Source organism: Bos indicus, chromosome 20 (genome assembly GCF_029378745.1).
Source record: "Bos indicus isolate NIAB-ARS_2022 breed Sahiwal x Tharparkar chromosome 20, NIAB-ARS_B.indTharparkar_mat_pri_1.0, whole genome shotgun sequence".
Classification (NCBI taxonomy): Eukaryota; Metazoa; Chordata; class Mammalia; order Artiodactyla; family Bovidae; genus Bos; species Bos indicus.
Genome location: NC_091779.1, coordinates 37,843,364 through 37,850,459, shown reverse-complemented (window position 1 = coordinate 37,850,459; position 7,096 = coordinate 37,843,364).

The window sequence follows — 7,096 nt, the reverse complement described above, 5'->3', positions numbered from 1 at the left end:
AAAATTATATTCAGCTATTTTTGTCTTCAATCCTACCGAATAGATGCTTGGGAAAAGCAAAGATTCTCAACTCTGATTTTTCAGAACAGAATTTGTATTTAAATGATACATGCTTTGTTATTAGGGTTTCTCTTCCAGTCCTTTTGGTTTCTGAATGTCTTCATTTGTGGTAAATACAGGGAAGATTCCTGCTAGCAGCAAGATTGCAACGTAGAGAACAGATTTTCCTAGGGAGTGTTAAGGGATCCTTTCACTTAAACAAATAGAAATAAAGTATCATGTTTAAAAGTATCCTTCCAGGAATTTTATGGAAGGGTGGGTTTTATAACATCAGAGGCCATGATTGACTCAGAGCAGTCAACCAGTTGGATTGACTTTTCAAAGTTATTTTGGGGAGCTAAAACTATCCATTTTTACCTCCCCTCTTATTACCACCAAAGAGAGGTAGTGGAGAAGTTGATAATCTGTTAATTGTGATGATAGGTTGAGAGGTCAATTCACAAAAGTAAGACATCAGTCTTACTTTTTTCCCTTTGCTACAACAAAACTCTCCCTGGGTCAGAGAACAGACATAAATACAGATGTATAGATAGACTGAATAAGGACCAATCACGGATGAGACAAAAACATTGGCTGGGGGCAGGGAGTATCAGAGAAGGCAATGGCACCCCACTTCAGTACTCTTGCCTGGAAAACCCCATGGACGGAGGAGCCTGGTGGGCTACAGTCCATGGAGTCGCTAGGAGTTAGACACAACTGAGCAACTTTCACTTTTCACTTTCATGCACTGGAGACGGAAATGGCAACTCACCCCAGTGTTCTTGCCTGGAGAATCCCAGGGATGGGGGAGCCTGGTGGGCTGCCGTCTCTGGGATCGCACAGAGTCGGACACGTCTGAACCGACTTAGCAGCAGCAGTAGCAGGAGGGAGTATCAGAAGTCAATTAGATATCCTACTCCACCTAGAACAGTGGTCCCCACCCCTTTTGGCACCAGTTTTGTAGAAGACAATTTTTCCGTGGATGGGGATGGGGGGGAGGTGGGAGTGGGTGGAGGGTATCGTTCAGGCAGTAATGCGATCGATGGGGAGTGGTAGATGAAGCTACATTCTCCCAACTCTCCCAGCACTCACCTCTTCCTCCTGTGCCGCCGGGTTCCTAACAGGCTGCAGACTAATCCACAGCCCAGGGATTGGGAACCCTGACCTAGAGGATGATCTGTGGAGCCACTGGAGGGAAAGGCCGGGGTGACTTCTTGAAGAAACCTTGGAGTCTTAGAGTTGGAACACTTATTCTTTTCATACTTTCTCTTCAGAAAGGAGATCACTTGCCATGATTTCTGATAAAGAGGATCTGCAAAGAAGATCCTGTGAAATTCAGCGGGACACCTGAATGTAGGGACTGGGTGAATGGCAGAACCCGCTGGCATGTCTAGGGCTGCCAAGGCACAGGCAGAAGACATCAGATGGACAGAGGGCGAGGGCATCAGCAAGGGGCGGAACAAGTCAGGAGAGGCTATAAATCACCTCCCAGTTTTCCCACAGAACCAAGGTGGTTGTAACGGTAAGTGTAAGCTTCCCAGGGCCCCAGCAATCACATAAGATGATTAGAAGCATACGTCAGCTTGCTAAGCTATACCCCATTCCCAGATACACATGCAGCCAAGGGCCTCCCCAGGGGCTCAGACAGTAAAGAATCCGCCTACAATGCAGGAGACCCAGGTTCTATCCCTGGATGGGGAAGATCCCCTGGAGAAGGGAATGGTAATCCACTCCAGTATTTTTGCCTGGAGAATTCCATGGACAGAGGAGCCTGGCAGAATACAGTCCATGGAGTCACCAGGAGTTGAACACGACTGAGTGACTAACATTTTCTACTTTCAAGTAGAAAGCCTTACTTTGTCTCTGACAAGAGAGGTCCGTGTCCTGGACCCCATGCCTGAGGGGGCTCTGCATATCGCCAACAAATACATTTGCCAAGAAACACATGGTGATGCTGCCACCAGGGATCTGAGATCAGAGCTGGCACAGACCAACCTACAACCCTAAACACTTTTGCTCTGACTGACACTGTTTAGGCTGCAAGGAAAGCTTCTCCACTGGTTTAGATTCTGAACAAAAGGCAGTTGTGTCCAAAGCCCTGAAGGTTTGTGGGCTGTAATTTTGCAGTGTCTGCCTGGGAGTGTGAGGAGGGTTTTAGCAGTGGATTCGGTGAAAATGCTTCAGGGAGAAAAAAGACAAATTAATTATATTATAAACCCTTTCTCTCAAATAGTGTGAATGCAGAAGATTCCTTTATGATGAGATATTCGTTCCCTCACAGGGCTGACTGTACATTTTCCTCTTCCTCTTTCTGTTTCAGTTTGTACTTCCAGAGGTGCTGGTGAATTTGCCCCCTATTGTCGATGATTAATCTGATAAGTGAAAAACAATTAGGGCTTTCCAAATGGTGCTAGCGGTGAAGAACCCACCTGTCAATACAGGAGACATAAGAGACCTGAGTTCTATCCCTGGGTTGGGAAGATTCCCCTGGAGGAGGGTAACTCGCTCCAGTATTGTTGCCTGGAGAATCCCATGGACAGAGGAATGTGGTGGGCTACAGGACACAGGATCGCAAAGAGTCGGACACAACTGAAGCAACTTATCGCACACAAGAAACAATTGCCTTATTGTTCATGTAATCGTTAAACGTGTACAAATGCAGGCCTAGTTGTAATGTGCATGAAACATGATTCCTTCCCTTTATACTGGCAATTTCATGGGCATTAAATTCCAGAATTACAAATAGTTTGGCTTTTTAAAAGTATTTCATAAGATTTAATTTAAATGTTTAAAAATTTTTAATTTTCATCTTTAGTGAAATAATTTTGACTTAAAATTGGGTGAAAAATTGAATTGATACATTATACTTTGTAGTTTGCCTTTTAATAAATTATTTTAAAATTTAAAAAGAAATCTTGCTTATTTTAAAATTAGCAAAAAATACGGATTTCTCTAGTGGTCCAGTGGTTAAGACTGCACGCTTCCACTGCGGGAAGCACAGGTTTGATCCTGGTCAAGGAACCCACACACTGTGCTGTGCTGCCAATTTTTTTTTAAATAGATAAAATTGGAAAAAAAATAGTTTTATTTGCTAACATCTACTTGAAATTTTCTTAAAATTAATCCAAATTTTATGTTTAAATATAATTATACTTTCAATTGATTTGATCATTACAGACATAAGAATACAAGTTATGTGTGAAAATTTTGATTGTATCAACATAATTAGTGATTTTACTTGAAATCAGGGCCAAAAATTTAGATTCTAGGGAACAAACATGTATCAATTTCTAATTGATCACTCACCCAAACATCAGTTCAGTTCAGCCACTCAGTCATATCCAGCTCTTTGTGACCCCATGGACTGCAGCAGGCCAGGCTTCCCTGTCCATCACCAACTCCCGGAGCTCGCTCAAACTCGTCCATTGAGTTAGTGATGCCATCCAACCATCTCATCCTCTGTCATTGCCTTCTCCTCCTGCCTTCAATCATTCCCAGCATCAGGGTCTTTTCCAAGGAGTTTTTCACATCAGGTGGCCAAAGTATCGGAGTTTCAGCTTCAGCATCAGTCCTTCCAATGAATGTTCAGAATTGATTTCCTTTAGGATTGACTGGCTAGATCTCCTTACAGCCCAAGGGACTCTCAAGAGTCCTCTACAGCATCACAATACAAAATCATCAATTCTTCAGTGCTCAGCTTTCTTCACAGTCCAACTCTCACATCCATACATGACTACTGAAAAAACCATAGCCTTGACTAGATGAGCCTTTGTTGGCAAAGTAATGTCTCTCTTTTTTAATATGCTGTCTAGGTTTGTCATAGCTTTTCTTCCAAAGAGCAAGCGTCTTTTAATTTCATGGCTGCAGTCACCATCTGCAGTGATTTTGGAGCACCCCCCTCAAAAAAAAATCTGTCACTGTTTCCATTGTCTCCCCATCTATTTGCCATGAAGTGATAGGACCAGATGCCATGATCTTAGTTTTCTGAATGTTGAGTTTTAAGCCAGATTTTTCACTGTCCTCTTTCACTTTCAAGAGGCTCTTTAGTTCTTCCCTTTCTGCCATAAGGGTGATGTCATCTGTGTATCTGAGGTTATTGATATTTCTCCCAGAAATCTTGATTCCAGCTTGTGCTTCATCAAGCCTGGCATTTTGCATGATGTACTCTGCATATAAGTTAAATAAGCATATTTAACTTTATGCAAACCCAAACATAGCCAGCCCATTGAAAGAATGCCTAGGCACATATAATGCAAATTAAATTTAATTGATAGTTTGCTAACTCTAAGCTTTGTATATATTTTTCTGACTTGTTCTTACAAAGTATATTTTCAGCTTGGGGCAATAGAATCTATTTCATTTAGCACTTAGTTAACTTGATTTGTAATTCTTAAATATATAGACTTAAGGTATGTGGGCCTCCATTTGCCTCAGGACTTGTAAAGATTGGGTGTGTGCATGTTCTGTGGCTAAGTCATGTCTGACTCTTTGCAACCCAGTGGAGTGTAGCCCACCAGCCTCCTCTGTCAGTGGAATTTATCAGGCAAGAATACTGGAGTGGGTTGCTATTTCCTCCTCCAGGGGGATCTTCCTGACCCAGGGATGGAACCCACATTTCCTGCATTTGGAGGAAGATTCTTTACTGCTGAATCACCTGGGAACCAGTAAAGGTTAGATAGGTGGGAAGAAATTCCACCAAGAGGTCATAGCAGACCACCTCTCTGGGGATGAAGCAGAAGTGAACCTCAGGACTGCTGGGAGCATACAAGGATTCCTCTACCAACAGCAACATAACTGCTACCAGACTGGGTGCTGACAGTGGCAGCTAGAATCAGCAGAGCAGTGACTGTGCCCAACTATTCAGTTTCCTGCCCACTGACCTGGGGGCAGTGAGTGAGTTAGCTCACTCATTCTGATCTTTACTTCTTCCTAAAGCCTTCACAAAAGTCAAGCATGAGATCCCTTCTCTGGAATTTGAGTAAGCATAGGGAGGGAAGGCAGTTTGGAGAAAGAATTCTGAACTGGATAGTGATTGAAATAATAGTAGATATATCTGTAAATAATACAGATATGCAGGAGATGCAAGAGATGTGGGTTTGATCCCGGTTTAGGAAGATCCCTTAGAGAAGAAGATGGCAACCCACTCAAGTATTCTTGCCTGAAAGTCCCATGAACATAGGAGCCTGATGGGTTACAGTTTATAGAGTCACAAAGAGTTGGACATGACTGAGCAACTGAGCTCAGCTCATACTAAATCAGGTAGAACTTACCTGATTGTGCTATAGTTTATTTTCCTGCTGTAGAACAGAAATCTGCTGTGAACCTGTGAAAGTCACTCAGTCATGTCCGACTCTTTGTGACCCCATGGACTATATCCTGCGAGGCTCCCCTGTTCATGGAATTCTCCAGGCCAGAATACCAAAGTGGGTAGCCATTCTCTTCTCCAGGGGATCTTCCCAACCCAGGGGTCAAACCCAGGTCTTTCGCATTGCAGGTGGATTCTTTACCATCTGAGTCACCAGGGAAGACAGAAATGGGAGCTTGCAAATGGAAAAGGGGCACCAATACAAAATAGAGTTTCGTATTTGCCAACATCTGATTTTCACTCTTACAGTGCGTACCTCTTACTAGTAGCACCTTACTGGAGACTAGAACACTTTTAAATGGTAGAGATCAGCAAACATTGAAATATGGGAGATTATTAATTTCTTGGCTTGTCACAGTAATTTGTAACCCTAGGTGTACACAAAAATTACCTATAGACTTCAAAAATATGCCAATTTACTCACTCCATCTCAGATTAATTGAATCTTAATTTAGGACTTAGTATTTGTATGTTGTAAAAGCAACTCAAGTGACTCTATTCATCATGAGTGGCCAGTGTTATAACTCACAGGACAGGTGTTTGCCTGGTCCACTCTTTGCCAGTTTTACATCTGTCCTCAAAGTGTGTCAGGTTCACCAGCTAATGCGGCACTCTTTCTTTTCTCCCTATCTGTGTTGTCATGGTGAAAAATCCTGCCAACTGATTAGGTCCTTTGCCTCAGGTGCCTTGCACAACAGCTTGTTTACTGAGGAGTGTTTGACAGTCACAGCAGTGACCTGGGAAATAAGCCTGTGTCAAAGCCAATTAGTTTTCCTGTTTCTATTTTAATGAAGCAAATCAATTAAGAGGGCTGTAACTGGAAAATTCCTGGCTCTGCCAGACCAGCAGTGCTTGGGTATTATGTGATTAGGCACCAAATTCATTTGTTCATTCATACATTCATTCAACAAGCATATATTGAGCACCAACTATATGCTAGACACTGGAAATAAAATGATGAATAAAGATATAATCTTAACCTTCAAAGAACTGTTTTTCCATTTGTCAGTTCAGAAAGCAATTATTCCTCAGCTACCTGGAGCTGACCTGTTCTTACTCCCCAAATTTATCACTCCTTTCTAGACTATGGAATTTGATAGGCCTGTACTTTATTTGGAAAAGTCACCAATTTTTAATTTTACAAGGTAAAAAAAAAATCAAATGGAAGTAATACTTAGCAAGTAATTCATCTTAGCATAAGGAACTGCCATTTAAATTAAACAAATTTAGCTTCATGAAAAAACTCGACACTATTTTTTTTCTAATTTTTCTACCTCCCAACAACCTTTGTCCACAACATTTGGTTAAAACTAAATAACTGATTTTCTTTTTCCTTTCTTTCCTGATAGTGAATAGTACCCATTAAATTTCTCTAAATTAATATTCTAGGAGCTAAATTATACTTCTGACCAAGATGGAATAACAGGACCAGATTTATTCTCCCACCTTAAGCAATCAATACATAAAGTGAAAGTGAAAGTCACTCAGTCGTGTCTCTTTGTGAACCCATGGACCATACAGTCCGTGGAATTCTCCAGGCCAGAATACTGGGGTGGGTAGCCTTTCCCTTCTCCACGGGATCTTCCCAACCCAGGGATTGAACCCAGGCCTCCCTCATTGCAGGTGGATTCTTTACCAGCTGAGCCACAAGGAAGTCCAGTCAATAAATAAAGAAAATATTATATGAAACAA